Below are 15402 nucleotides of genomic sequence, written 5' to 3' on the forward strand. Positions count from 1 at the left end.
AGGGGCAAGAAACATCAGAGACCCCAGGACGCGGTGACCAACTGGGAGTTGGGGGAAGGAGAGTGTTCTCGAGGGAGAGGGGGCATGCCAGGCCCCATATGGGCCTTTGTATGTATTATTCCAGGTCAGCCTTGCAAAGGAGCTGTGAAAGAGATACTATAATCCTCACTTACGGATAAGGAAACGGAGGCCCAGAGAGCTTGAGTCTCTTACCTAAGTCCAGCCAGGATCTGAACCCAGGCATGTGGGCTCCAGAGTCCACACACTGAACCTACAGGCTGTTTTGCCAGTGGGCAACTGCGGGCAGAGGCCCGAGCGGGGGACATGGCCTTGGAAGTCGTCAGCAGACCAGGAGTGTGATTCCGATTCTACAAGAGCAGGTGCAGGGAGGAGACTGGGTAGGTGACAGGACATGAGGAGCACCCACCTTTAGGGGCACGTGAGGAAGGAAGAGGGCGTGAGGACGACAGAGAAGACAGAGTGGAAGCAGGGGGCCAGAGGAAGTGGCACTGTGTTGGGCAGAGAGGGCACTTTCAGGGGACTGGAGGAGGCAGAGGCCAGCTCATACAGGCAGAAAGAGTCAGGGGTGAGGAAGTGGAATCGGGCTTGTTAAAAAACAGCAGCATGGGGCGCCTGGGTGGCACAGTCGGTTAAGCGTCCGACTTCAGCCAGGTCACGATCTCGCGGTCCGGGAGTTCGAGCCCCGCGTCGGGCTCTGGGCTGATGGCTCAGAGCCTGGAGCCTGTTTCCGATTCTGTGTCTTCCTCTCTCTCTGCCCCTCCCCCGTTCATGCTCTGTCTCTCTCTGTCCCAAAAATAAATAAACGTTGAAAAAAAAATTAAAAAAAAAAAAAAAACAGCAGCACACGGGTGCCTGGGTGGCTCAGTCGGTGAAGCGCCCGACTCTTGATTTGGGCTTAGGTCTTGACCTCATGGTTCAGGGGATCGAACTCTGCACTTGGGCTGGGCACTGGCAGCGCAGAGCCTGCATGGGACTCTCTCTCTCTGCCTTCCCCGCACTCTCTCTCTCTCTCTCAATAAATAAATAAATAAACTTAAAAAAAAAAGAAAGAAAGAAAGCAGCACAGGTGAGCTGTGGGAGAGACTTGGGTGGGAGAGAGACCTGGAGTAAAGAAAAAAGCAGAGCGTGTGGGGCTCCAGAGGGAGAACCTGTGTTCCCCACCGTCAGGGAGGAGTCCTCGGACCAGAGCCATCCAGTCAGGATCAGGCCTAGCCCAGGAGCCAGCTAGGAGTCGTATGGTGTCATCAAGGAGCACTGACTCGAGAGTCCAAAGACCTGGGTTCAAGTTCCCATCCTGCCCACCTGATAGCTCTATGTCTTTGAGGAAAAGGACATTCTCTGAACCTGTTTCACCCTCTGTAAGATGGGAACAACAAGACCTTCTCGGCCTGCCTCCCATGTGCGGGTCACATTTGATACTGGATTCAAAGCACACCGTAAGCTGCGAAGGAGAAACAGAGGATCAGGGTTATAGGACCGGCAGCCCTAAACCTGGACGACAGGGGCGGCCCTTCCACTGAAGGGGAAAGAGCACCCCCTGGTGGAGAAGGGCGAGAGGGCAGGACCAGAGGGGAGAGCCTGTTCTTATGCCTCTCTGGCTTTCGGGCCCCCAGGTTGTCCTCAAAGGAACCTACCCCCACCGAAATTTTCATCTCCAAAGCAGGTGTGGGCCCATTCATTCAAGTCAAGAGATGTTTATCAAACAAGCCACACCCCATAAAACCCTGCTGTCAGAGCAGGGGCCCAGATGAAAGATGCCCCGTCCTGCCATTCTCCCCTGGCAGCCCCTCAGGGGACCCGTGTTTGTCGGGATGCAGGGAGAAGAGGCCTTGGGCTGGGGTCTCAGCCCTGCAGGCTCCCAACTGTGTGACACTGGGTGATTGAGGACCCGGTGGCCTGGACTGAGTGTACAAGGCTAACAGATGACTTATACGGGTGATGACACCACCTAGGACATCACGAAGACGTGTTAAAATGTGTCGAGTGCCTACTGTGTGCCAAGCTCTTTACCAACATTATTCGATTTACTCCCCATGACCACCCTGTAAGGGGGGCATTATTAGCCCCGCTATATAAATGAGGACACAAAGCTCAGAAAAGGTTAAGTAACTTGCTGAGGTCTGATGCCAAGCTGTTGCTCTACGAAGCAGGATCTCTCCGGGAGGAGCTAGGCCAGGTAGTCCCTTCCAGTTCCAGGACGCTAAATTCTGAGGTTCTGTGTGAGGGCTTCTAAATTCTTCCAGCAACTGGCCTGCAGTCCTGCTTCTGCCACGGGCCCCCAGACCCCGCCTGGCTGTCCCGAACCACTGCGCATCCTGCACACAGAAGGGCCCTGGCCCCTCTCCTCCCCGTCTCCATTCTGCCCTTCTAGGAAAGGAGGGGGGTGGAGAGGAGGAAAAGGGAGAAGAGGGAAACGTAGAGGGAAGGAAGAGAAAGAGAGGGGAGGGGTGAAGAAGGAGGGGAAGGGTAGCTCCCACCTCCCCCTGGAAGCTCTGGAAATCCCCGGCAGCTGCTCCCTCTCCTCTGTCTGGCTCTGAGCCAGCCCTGGGAGGGAGAGGGGAATTGGATGGAGAGAAAAGAGGGGCAGGGCTCCGACCGCAGGGGGCAAGCCCCTCAGTCCTGGCACCCACCCCACCTGGCAGTTCCAGCCCCTGTGAGAGATTCCAGGCATGCTCCCCTTTAAGAAACCTACATGCCAAAATCCACACATACCACACAGACACATTGGGGCGGTTCTTGCACTATAAAAGGATTCTTTGCTTTACAAGAGGGCTCAGCACATGGGAAACTTAAAATAGGAGCTTCCCCTGGTGAAAGAAGCTCCGATTTCAGAAGTACCCCATACAAACCGTGCTCCCGGCACATCCAGAAAGCTGGTGACGCCCATGGGGCCAGCAGGGCTGGGGCTGCCTTAAGACATTGCCATCAGCCTGGGCACCTCCCTGGTTGTGCTGATCACCAGAGTCCCTGTCTTGCGGGAGTGGGGGGGGGGGGGGGCGGGTGTCTCACAGTCTAGCAGTCACAGGCTGGCTGCTGTGCTGTTCAGCAGAGGTGTCCTAGGACACCTAGAAGGGACCTGGAAAGCCACCGCTCAGCACAGCTGGCAGGGATTTCACAGCAGCCCAGAGAGAGGACAGATATCCAAGACCTCCCAGTGTCCCTTTGATGGGGACGGGCAGGAGCCCAATGTCCTTCTCTCCTCCAGCTCTCTCCTCCCTTCCACGGTGCCAGGGCACAGGGGAGCCAGGCTCTCTCCTCTGGGGAAGGGGAAACAGCTGACCCCCCCGAAGACGTATAGGGAAGGCAGATGGGGGCAATTGGGAGCAATCTGGGCAGAGCAGCACTCCCGGTGAAATGCATTTAGGGTCCTCTAGGCAGAAAGTAGTGAGGGTCCCTAGCCCTACCCTTCCTTTTTTTTTTTTTTTAAATTGAGGCAACATTCACATAACATAAAATTAACTATTTTAATTCAGTGGCATTTAGTACTGTCCCCCCACCCCCCACTTGTTTGCACTCAGAGTGGAGCCGAGGGTAGAGTCAGTAATGACAGCAACAGCAGATAATGACGAATGGAGTCCCCTTCCCCCTGCCAGGCCTGGTGCTGCCACCAGCCATTTAAATTAACAACCAAGATGCCAAACAGGCCTGGAGACTAGACTAGCCCACAACTCCGCCCCAAAGAGCACACGCAGCCCAGGAAAGATGCCCAGAGCACTTCATGCCTCCCCAGAACTTAGGATCATCGTCGCACACCCCCCCCCCCCGCCCCCGCCACCAACTGCTCACCCTCTATCCCTCCTCCTGCCCCTCCTCATCACCGGCACAGACAACCCAAGAACCCCTCTGCCAGAGGCAGGGGGCCCATGCTCAGCCTGGAGGGGAGGGGTCTCAGAGCCCGGGTCCCCAGGCTACTGCGTTAGGCTGATCAATCCCAATGAGCCCAGGAGTGCAGCTGAACTCAGCAAGCCCAGGAACAGAAAACCCCACCACTCCAGACCCCACCCCAAGTCAAGACTATGAAGATTATGAAGGGAGTAAGACAGCTTCAGGATCAGCCCCCTCACTCCTGCCCACGTCAGGCTGTGCCCTTCTTTGAGCGGGAGACTACAAGTCAGGATAGAGGCCCCCCTCGCTCACTTAAGGGGACTGGCCCCACTTGTCCATTTGCTGAGCTCCCCGGAGGGGGTGAGGAGCTCCAACCTGAGCGGGTCTTCACCCCTGCCCCCTTGCGATGGAGCCTGTGTAAAGGAAAAGACAGCCCCCAGGGCCTGGCTGGGGCTGCAGGTGTGCATTTGGGGCGCCTATAGAGAAACTGCCCAGCCCACCCCATCTTTTCACTGCCATGAAATGGTGACGGCAGCTGCAGCAGCTGCTGTAACTGGGAGGGGAGGAGGAGGCTGGCTGGGAGAAGCCCCTCGAGGTGCAGGTGGGGGAGGGAGGGGGTTGGATCTTGAGGTCTCGCTAGGGGGTCAGCGGTCGTTGTGGCCTTGGACAGCTACCTCGACCTCCTGTGCCTCCTTCATTCCGCCCAGCCTGCAGCCCCCTTAGGCCTAGGATCCTGGCAGGGCTGAGACCTCACCGAGTGGGGAGGGGGGCTTCTAAATGCGGGTGCTCTCCTGGGTGGGGAGAGAGGCAGCGTGCGCGCCCTCTGTGCGCGCCTCCCTGTGTGTCAGCGTGTGTGCGTGTGCGTGTGTGCGTGTGTGTGTGTGTGTGTGTGTGTGTACCACCAGCTGTGTGTCACACCAGCCCCATCCCTCCCCCCAGAGCTCCGGCCCCGCTCGCAGCCCCAGCGCCCCAACCCCCCCTCCCCCTTGGCGCGCCCACCCTCGTCCCCTGCTTACGGCCCCCGCCCTCCCCTCCCAGACACGCACCCGCGTCCCGCGCCCGCCGACCTGCTCCATGCTGCTGCCCTCTACGCCGTCCTCGCCGCGCCAGCCCCGGGGGGCGCCGGGGGCGGCGGCCCCTCCATGCGCCCTGTCGCCCTGTCGGTGAGGCAACCCGGCGACCGCCCAGCGCGAGGAGCACCGGTTGTCAGCCGCCCAGACACCCCCCGCCCCTACACCCCGCCCCGCCCCGCCCCGCAGGCCCCGCCCCCTCCCCCTCCCACCCGCGGGTGGAGGCGCCGCGCTCACGCGCGCGCGCGCACGCGCCCGGTCACACACCCACACACTCACAATCTCACACGCATAATGCACACCCACTCACACATCCAGGGCCGCATCCCTGCCAGCACCCCTTGTTCTGCCTGTCCTGGGGGCATTGTTAGTCCAGAGAGGACCATCCGTCCAAGGGAAGCCCCTCTCTTCGTTTCTGAGATTTATGAGTGAGAGGGGCCCCACCCCTCATCCTACAGGGGCCACAGAAAGGCTTGCCAGGGGTCACACAGCAGCTTGATGACAGAGCTGACCCCGTGGCCCAAACCACTCGTCTCCCAGGCCGATGCCCCTCCTCGAGCAGGTCACAGACACCCACGGAGCCTGGAACACAGGAAGACACGGCAGCGGCCCCCACCCTGTGAGCAGGGGTCTGGATCCTATGACCCTGTGAGCGCAGGAGATGGTCGGGAGGCGCCCCTCCCTGTTGCCAGGATCCAGCCTCTGCTCAAACGTGCTCTGAGGCCCTTGGCTGGGGGTGGGGAGCAGAGATGGAGATTCCTGTCGCCTACCGTGTGCCATGCCCCAGGCATATGCCAAGCAGGAAGAGGGGCTGAACCGTTTGCCCACTGCCGGACAAGGGTCATCTGCAGCCCCAGATGCCAGCCAGGCACCTGACTTGTGGCAATGGGGCCACCCACTCTGGTGAAGGCCAAAGAGCCAAAGAGGTGGCAAAGAGACTGCCTCCTCCACTCCCCTTACCCACCCCCTCCCCCTGCCCCATCAGGGGTGACTCCTGCCTGCCCACTGCCCCTGTGCCTTGCCCCTGACAGGGCAGGGCTGAACTGAGGGTGATATCACATGAGCAGGCATGTGAGAGGCAGGCATGCTGCCCAGGAGTGTGGAGTCCAGAGTGGACAGGGGTGGGAATTAACCTGTCCTGAGGTGGGGGAGAGTGTCGGTGGGTAGGGGCTGGCTGCCCAAACCCCCTGGGCCACTGCCCAGGCTGGCAGGGAGGGGGTTTCACCACCTCTCACTGCACCCTGGCCTCTTTGTTAGGCACCAGAGGGTGAGGGGGCAGGGGGCGGGAAGCTGAGATGGGGAGAGTTAAGATCCTCAGTGGGCCCAGACAAAGGGGGCTTTATAGGCTGGGTGTGGGGGACATCTGGGGGGAGGGAGGCAGGAATGCAGGCCGGGGAGGCCCTGAGCTCATGGGCAGCCCATTTTAGGGCTGAGGTTGGACTCCCCCAGTGCCCCCCCACCCCCACCCATTCTCTGGCCTGTGGGGTATCTGTGGCTTTGCTCCTGGGACTACAGCCAGGCGTCCTGGCAGCCGCTTGTCCCCGGCCACCGGTCCTTTCAGTGGCCTCGAGGGCCCTGTCCGCAACCCAAGTGAGTGAGTGCCCTCGGCTGCCTGGGGAGGGGAGGGACAGTTTTGGGTGGGGTCACAAGGCTATGGGGTCAATGGGGCCCTTTGTCTCTTCAGACGGAGTCTGTCCTGGGCTAAAGAGACAAGCAGCTGAGAAGAGTGCCAGCAAGCAAGTCCCCCAGACCCTGACCCGGCCTCCCCCCAGGTCGTGGTGGAGCTGGGCCCTGGGCTGTGAAGGCAGGCTCCAGTCTGCCCAGTCCGTTTCCCTGTGATTCTTTTTCAGGGCGGAAGCAGCCACTGGGAAGTGCAAACAAGCAGGGGGAGGTGGCGGCAAGGCAGCAGCCACCCACGATGGGCTTCTGGAACAGCTGCTGCTTGGCTAGACCTAAAGTCTGGGGTTGGGCTTCGCGCGGTTGAGAACTGTCTGTCCCCAAAGATGCTGATCTGGCCCTGACAAATAGACTCCTACTAGTCAAAGTCACGGTGGCTCGATTGCTAAACCCCAAAGCTGGTTTATCAACACACCTGAGCACTGCAGGAAGCTCCGCGAGCAGGGTCCCTAAGAAGGACTGCAAGATCCAAGCGGGCAGCCCCCAGTCCTCCCTCTTCCCTGGCAGCCTGCATCCTGGACAAGCTCTTCATTTCCTGTTGCTACGCCTCACAAGGGCCAGAATCATCAGCAACAGCATTTCCTCAGACGGGCAGCAGTGGGGGATGGGGGCAGGGCCCTGCCCAGGCCATTTGACATAGGTCTTATAGAATCTCCTTCCTAAGATTAAAAGAGGACAGTAGTCTCGTCTCTTGATGAGTGTCTTGGGCAAAAACCTCCTTTCAGGGGCGCCTGGGTGGCTCAGTCAGTCAAGCCTCCGGCACTTGGTCTTGACTCAGGTCATGATCTTGCAGTTCGTGGGTCTGAGCCCCGTGTAGGGCTCCGTGCTGACCGTGTGAAGCCTGCTTGGGATTCTCTCTTTCTCCCTCTCTCTCTGCCCCTCCCCACCCCACCCCTGCCCATGCTCATGCTCTCTGTCAAAAATAAACGAATAAAACTTAAAAAAAAAAAACAAAAAACCACGTCTAGTTAGGGGGTAAAAAGACAATCCCAGTCTGGTCAGCATTTAATTTTCCAGCCATCTCTTCAAGAAGCTTTGAGTTCTGCTGGAGGAAGACGGACCAAGGATCAGGTCCCACGTCTGCCATTTAGTGGCCGTGTGGTATTTCACCTGTCTGAGCTCTGGCTTCCTCCTCCGTAAGCCGAGAGTGATAATAGTACCATCTCACAGGGTTGGTGAAAGATTGGTATAACATTCTTGGTTCACGGACAGGCACATAAATCATCGATAAAAGTGAAGTACTTTCTCCAGAGAGCTGAATTAATTCATCTCATGTTAATTATTATTAGCTTTATCAGGTGACGGTTTCTAACCTTGTTCCCAAATTCGGAGAGACCGTTACCCTGACTGCAACCAGGTGCTGCTTTTGAGGGTGGCACCTGCCTTCAACTGGGTGGGGGACATGATGAGGGCAGTTTCCAGCCTCGTGGGGATTTCTGCGTTCCCGCCCCAGCCTCCTTCCCTTTGCCTCAGGGGCTCCCTGGGGAGCAGGAGAAGGTGGAAAGGGATCTGAGAGCCACGGGTGAGGCAGACAACTCCCAGGGTGGGGGTGCGGTGAGCCGGAGAAGGGAGGAAGGAGGATTACCCAGGAGGGAGCGGAAGGAGATGAGCAGGAGGGGGGGGGGGCGCGGACAGCGGGCCCCACTCCTCCACCTGCTGCTCTGTGAACAAAGCCAAGAATGATGCAATCCTGGCCTGGTTGCAGCTGAGGCTGCGAGGCCCTAAGAGGAAAAGTGGGTGTTGAGGGTGGGGAGGGCAGCGGGCAGCAGGGCGGATGCAGGGGGCCTGTGGACGCCCGACCCCGGATTCCCAGCCCAACGTGTAGCTCCTGGCCTCCTCCTGAAGCCCCTCACCCAAGCTCAGACCCCTCACCAAACAGTCACAGCTGCCTTTGAAGCGGGAGCCAGACATGATGCAAGTAGGACATCATTCCAGGCAGCCTCCTCCGAGGGGCTGGCACCTCTCCTGGGGGAGGGAGATGACGAGACCCAGAGGCAGAGCTGGCTCAGAGGCCCCCTCCCCCGTTGGGCCCTCCGCGGGGTGGTCAGGGGGTGCACGGGCTGCGGCTCTCTGTCCCCTTCCCCTCATCCTGGAGACAAAGGCGAAATCCTCTGGAGACAGTGGGGTGGCCAAGCTCAAGAGAATCCTGACCCAGGCTCTGCACACAGTAGCACACATAGAATTCAATAAAACCCAACGCAGACCCCGGGCCGGTCTGGGCCCCCAGTGCCAGAAGGCCTGGCACCCACCCCCACCCCCCCAGGGCATAATACCATTAGCAGTCATCAAGCCAGCAGGGCAGACTGGGGCCCGGGGGTGGTCTCCACCAGCTCCCCCCTCTGCCTAGGAGCCTAGAGAACAAAGGCTTCCCCCCTCTCCCTCCACTAGGAGAAAGGAGTCTTGTCCCACACACCAGGACCATGTGGAGGATGTGTCACAGGCCAGGGTCTCCGAGGGGACAGGGCGTTAAATGGGGGCAGCAGAAGAGAACCGGAGACGCGGAGTTCAGGAATATTCAATCCAGCCTCGCCCCACTGCGCCCGGCCAGGCAGGAGGGGATGGCATAGCCCAGAGGAGCCACTAGGTGGCAGAAAAAGCCCAGCAACTCACCGGTTACACCTGTTCCCGCCACCCTCTCCCCCCTCCCCCTGCCAGCCTGACCCTCCAGCAACCTTCCCTCCCTCCTCCCTTCTTCCTCCAACCCACTCCTCACTGCAGCCTCCGGCGGCGACAGCCCTGAAGTCTTATCACGTTTCCTTCTGCTTTACAGAAGGCAGAAAGCCCTCAGCCTTTCTCTTCAAAATGCCGCTAATAATGCATGCAACATCTCATTGACTCGCTCCTGAAGTAAGTAAAAACCCTCTCCCTCTTTTCGAGAGGAAACAGACTAAGAAAGCATAAATAGACTCCCAAGATCACATGACTAGCAAGTGGTGGAGCCCACGTTCGAACCAGGTGGACAAATGCCGGGCAGGGTCCTCCCTAACAGTGTTCACAAGCGGGTGTAGGCATGGACCTCTCAGATGCATCGTGTCCACCATTCTAACCCCCTCCCACCCCCCCCATACCTGACCCCTTGAGATTCTAAGCGGGCCAGCGTTGGGGGGGGAGGTGTCTCAGTCTCAGGGTGAGTGTGAAGTTTAAAAAGTTTGCCTGAGTGATTCAGGCTCACAAACCCTTGCTCTGGCTGAGAAGCACCGCAACCTAGCTTCATGCTTCTGCTTCACACTCCACAACGGCCTTCTGGGTTCTCTCCTTACCCACCTTGCTTCCGGTGTGAATTTCCATTCTGGTATGGTTGCCCCCCCATCTCCCCGCCCCCCGCCCCAGTTCAGGACCAAAGGGGATTCCAGCCCAGAGGACCTTCCCCTACCTTCACTTCCGGCCTGGCTGTCTTTGACCCACTCCCTTGTTTGCAGCACTCGTTCTTGTGGGCATCTCTTGGTGCGCTGGTACAGCCCTGGGCTGTGGGGGGGGGGGGGACAGAGCAGAAGATGAGCGCGACGCAGCACCCACTGTCCAGATGCAATAAGAGTTCACACTGAAAGCTGGGCCTGTGCTCACTTCTGCATATGACGTCCATTCAGAGAAATAGCCCTACATCCTAGAAGAAAAGGGTATCTACTCCTATTGTTGTTTCCTTCACTGACACCAGGGCATGTGTGTGTGTGTGTGTGGGGGGGGGGGTGGCAACTGCAGGGAAGGGGTGCCAAGAGATGACAGCCAAGGTGCAGTGAAACTTCTGGAAATCTTGGGGCGCCTGGGTGGTTCAGTCGGTTAAACGTCTGACTTCGCCTCAGGTTATGATCTCATTGTTTGTGAGTTCGAGCCCTGCATCGGGCTCCGTGCTGACAGCTCAGAGCCTGGAGCCTGCTTTGGATTCTCTGTCTCCTTCTCTCTCTGCCCCTCCCTGCCCTTGCACTCTCTTTCGGTCTCTCAAAAATAAATAAACATTAAAAAGAAAAGAAAAGAAAAGAAAGAAAGAAAGAAAGAAAGAAAGAAAGAAAGAAAGAAAAGAAAGAAGGAAGGAAGGAAGAGAAAGAAAGAAAGAAAGAAAGAAAGAAAGAAAGAAAGAAAGAAAGAAAAGAAAGAAGGAAGGAAGGAAGGAAGAGAAAGAAAGAAAAAGAAAGAAAGAAACAAAGAAAGGAAGAAACTTCTAGAAATCTCCTTTAGCTCTACCAATGTCCCACACAGAATGGCTGCTACCAGACTGTCCCTCACATTTCAGACTTTCCAAACTACAGCCCCCCTGCCCTGAGGGTGCTCTCCACCAGCTCCCCACTCTGCCTGGGAACTGAGAGAACAAAGGCTCCCTCCACTTGGAGAAAGGAGTCTTATCCCACCCACCAGGACTCAGCTGTGACCTGCTCACACTGATTTTTCCCTCCCAGTATAAACCTAGCTGGCATCTCCTATTCCCCACCTGTCTTATCACCCCTGGATCTGCAGAATAAAGGCCTAGAAACAAAACCAAGTTCTCAGAAGTGGGCAGGGAAAGCCAGGCTGTGACACCACATAGGATGCGACCAGAAGCCCAGGACATGAAGAAGGGTGCCTGAGCTGAGCTCTTTATTATTTTTTTTATGTTTATTTTTATTTCTGAGAGAGAGAGAGACAGAGTGTGAGTGGGGGTGGGGCAGAGAGGGAGGGAGACACAGAATCTGAAACAGGCTCCAGGCTCTGAGCCATCAGCACAGAGCCCCATGCGGGGCTCAAACTCATGAAGCACGAGATCATGACCTGAGTGGAAGTCAGATGCTCAACCGATGAGCCACCCAGGCGCCCCTAATTTTTACTTTGAGAGAGAGAGAAAGAGAGAGAGCTGGGAGATGCAGAGAGGTAGGGAGAGAGAAAATCCCAATGCAGAGCCCAACTCAGGGCTCGATACCGATACCATGAACCACGATATCATGACCTGAGCTGAAACTAAGAGTCAGATAAGCTTGACTGACTGAGCCCCCCCTCCCCCAGCGCCCCTCAATGCAGGCTTTCTGTTGGCAGAGAATTCAGTGGGGTGGGGGGGAGGTTCAGTGCAATTTCTGGTCACTGGACAAAGCCTGCTGACCCTACATGGGGAACATCTTCCACCAAAGGGCAGCAACAGCTCTGGTGCTTTGCCAGCACTGACACCAGGAGGAAGGGGTCCACACCCCACCTTTGGACTATCCTGGGTTACAGTCATGTCACATAGTTCCCACTCTTACTTCAACCACCCAAACTCCAATCTCTTGAGAAAATCCCGAAGAAGCCCGACAGTTAACAAAGAATCCCTATTTCATTACCAACAAGTTTTCCCGTGTGAACAGTGAAAATCCAGGTTCAAGGCTGGCTGACTGGGCAGGGGGCTGATCTCACCTTTCCTCAACCACCACCACCACCTTGGCACATCTACCCAACTGTGCCAGCCCTGGGAGCAGGGAGAAAGCTGAGCGGGACACAGGCTCCATCCCTCTCAGACCAGAGGTCACAGAGGAGCAAGCGGGCAGACACATGAACAAGTAACAGAGGACGGAGGACTTGGCCACAAGCGGCTGGCGAAAATTCCAGAGGTGACCCTGGAGCAAAACCTTGAAGGGTGAGTTTTCAAATGAAGAGGGTGACAGGTCGGGGTCCTCCGGCATGAGAGAAGCTGGAGTGGCAGGGGAAGGGATGCCAACATCTGGGGACTTTGAGTCTCGTGTCATGACCAGAGCGCAGCCTGTGTGGCCGGGGGAGGAAAAACAACCTGGAATGTCAGGTTGAGGAGTTAAGATTTTCTTCTCTAGGATGAGCCACCGATGATTTTAAACTAAGAAAGGAACTTGAGCACCTTCTTTGGAAGGACTTTTCTTTTTCTTTTTTTTTTTTTTTTTTTTTTTACTTTTTTTAAATGTTTATTTTTGAGAGAGGGAGAGACAGATTGAGAGTAGGGAAGGGGCAGAAAGAGAGGGAGACAGAGAATCCGAAGCAGGCTCCTGGCTCCGAGCTGTCAGCACAGAGCCCGACGCGGCACTCGAACCCACGAACCGTGAGATCGTGACCTGAGCTGAAGTCAGATGCTCAACCGACTGAGCCACCCAGGCGCCCATGGAAGGACTTTTTAGAAGGACTGGAGAGGGGCACCTGGGTGGCTCAGTCGGTTAAGCGGCCGACTTCAGCTCAGGTCACGATCTCGCGGTCCGTGGGTTCGAGCCCCGCGTCGGGCTCTGGGCTGACGGCTCAGAGCCTGGAGCCTGCTTCCGATTCTGTGTCTCCCTCTCTCTCTCTGCCCCTCCCCCGTTCATGCTCTGTCTCTCTCTGTCTCAAAAATAAATAAAACGTTAAAAAAAATTTTTTTAGAAGGACTGGAGAGGGGAGACAGCAGAAAGACCAGCTGGGAAGTCGCTGGACTTGCCCAGGTGAGAAAAGGGGGACGTATAAATTGGGGCATGACAATGGCGGCTAGAGCAGGATGAAGTCTGAAGTGGCAGCTTAAATGGGGATCAGTGCGTAGGATTAGATTGATCAAAATTCATTCTGAAAATCTCCCGAGAAGGGGCTCCACTAAAGGCCAGCGGTAACTCAGCTAACGCCTCTTCAGAGCTGGAGTCAACACCTGTGCCTTTGGCTGAGCGCCAGATGAAAAGGGTTGGTCTCCAGAATCCACGTGGCGCAAGAATCGTCATGCACAAGATGCTCACGAGAGGCTGGAGAGAACCAAGACAGCAAATTCACTCTTCGCACCTCCTCCTCAGGGGACACGCAACAAACAGAACGAGGAGGGGAATCCCCACACGGTCACCGCTTGCCGCGTGCTTGTACTTGAATTCTAGTCAGGCAGGTGCACAACGAGGCACCACTCACAGGGGAGATGGAACAGCCTTCGTGCCAGAAAGTGGTGGCTGGAGAGAACGGCCAGGGAACACAGGGGGTGATGCAGGTGGGGTCAAGTTTTGGGGGTAAAGAGGATGGCAGGGGGTCATTTTTTATTTGGGGCTTACTATTACCAAAAGAATGCCTTTCCCGGGCTGTATCGCCCAAGTCAGAGGCTCTATCTTTCCTAATAAGTCATTACTAATATCAACAATGCTGGTCGGAAATGAGGAAAACCTACGTCTCTCCTTTGAAGAAATGCACACTAACACTCTTGACTGATGGTGTTAGCAAAGATTCCTTATGATGGACAACTGTGTCCCAACGGCAGCCATTAGAGCATTTCAATTGCTGGTTCTGAGTTAAGCCTTTCCCCTTGTAGTGTTGTTCAATTTCGTTGCTTGGAGCACCTTTCCTTCCAAAAGGGCAGAAAACTTTAATGGGGAATTCATGCTATCATAGAACGGCTGTCAGAACTGATACGCCGTTTCCTCCCCACACGACCCGTGACTGGCGCGAGTGGGGATTCCCAGACTCCCCCGTGAGGCGCTTCTAACCAGTCCTATGAAAACACAACTCCTCCAAACCGGGCTTCATCTCACATGCTTCCTGCTCTGAAGATGCAGAGAAATTGCAGAAAGTTCCCCTCGATGTGCCAAGGTGGCACAGTGGCCCTCTGAGTGGGGGACTTGGGAGAGGGATTAGGAGGGAAAGTGAAGAGGAGAGTTTCGAGTGGCTCCAAGTATGCCTGGTTGTCCATCAGAGAAACATTCTGTTCCTTTTGTCTCCAAAGGGAGCAGCTCCAGAAGAGACTGGGCTGGAGAGGCGCGAGGGATGCAGGTTAAACTCTCGAGAAACCTTGACTGCCAGCCTGGGGGGGAAGACAGCGGGGAAGACCCCTAGGGGAAACATGCATCCTCCCTCGCGACAGTCCCGCACCACTGCTCACCAACCGGAAGGCCATGGGCGCTTGGCCCCAGAAAACGCTCTGGAATTCTCCTGCGCTTGCCGGGGAAGGCGAAAGCAGCGTTGAGCAATGGCCACTGGTCTGGGGGAACTTTCCAACGTCTCGAATTCTGACCAGACCAGTTCCGGATGTGTGCGGCTTGGCTGACATCGCGGAGAAGCCCCGATGATCACCAGGGGTGGGTCGCGTGAGCCTGCGGGGCTGGTGGCGGTGAGGAGCCGTAGGAGAGGGCAGAAAGATTGACAAACACGAACCCAAATAACGTGAAGTAATTTCTAAACATTTTTATTTCAAATCTCTTTTCACCCCTCCCCCGAAAGACATGGGTCAGTACAGCAATCATAAAAAGGAGATACAAACACAAGAGTCAAATGTCCCCCGCACTGACACTTACAAAAACTGGGAGTTGTACGTGGGGTTTCCAAACAGGACCTGCAGCAGAGCTACTAACATCCCTTTATGAGAGTCAAACATGCCTATTAATACAGTATATACAGACACCCCATTCTGGAACTGATCTACAGGGACATCCCAACACCCACCCATCTATCCCCAGAAAAATACCAAAACACACCCAAAGTGCATTTGTTTATATCAAAACATCTTTCCCTTTCCCCACCCCACCCGCCCCACAGACCCTCCCGCCCCATTTAAGATTGGCCTGCAAGTCTATTTTAACCATTTAGTAATTTTTTATCGTTTATGAAAATAAATTATACAGCAACTATTTTAATAAATTAAGCACAAAAAGGGGAGGGGGGGGAGAGAGGAGGAAAACTAAAGGGGAAGACAAAAGCCAGGCCACACTTTGGCTTGGAGGAGGGCAGGGTGGCAAACAGGACAGAGGCGGTTGCAGGGGGTGCGGCTCCCCTTCTGGGAAAGAACTGGCAACCACCCTGAGCCCAGAATGACACCCCTCTTCATTGAGTTTCTTAAAAACAACCAAAAAATGTACAGCAGTGGCTGTGCCACGGGCAGCACCAGCGTGGGCACTCCGACGACCGGCCTGCC

The sequence above is a fragment of the Prionailurus viverrinus genome, unplaced genomic scaffold, assembly GCF_022837055.1.
Source record: "Prionailurus viverrinus isolate Anna unplaced genomic scaffold, UM_Priviv_1.0 scaffold_35, whole genome shotgun sequence".
NCBI classification, from domain to species: Eukaryota; Metazoa; Chordata; class Mammalia; order Carnivora; family Felidae; genus Prionailurus; species Prionailurus viverrinus.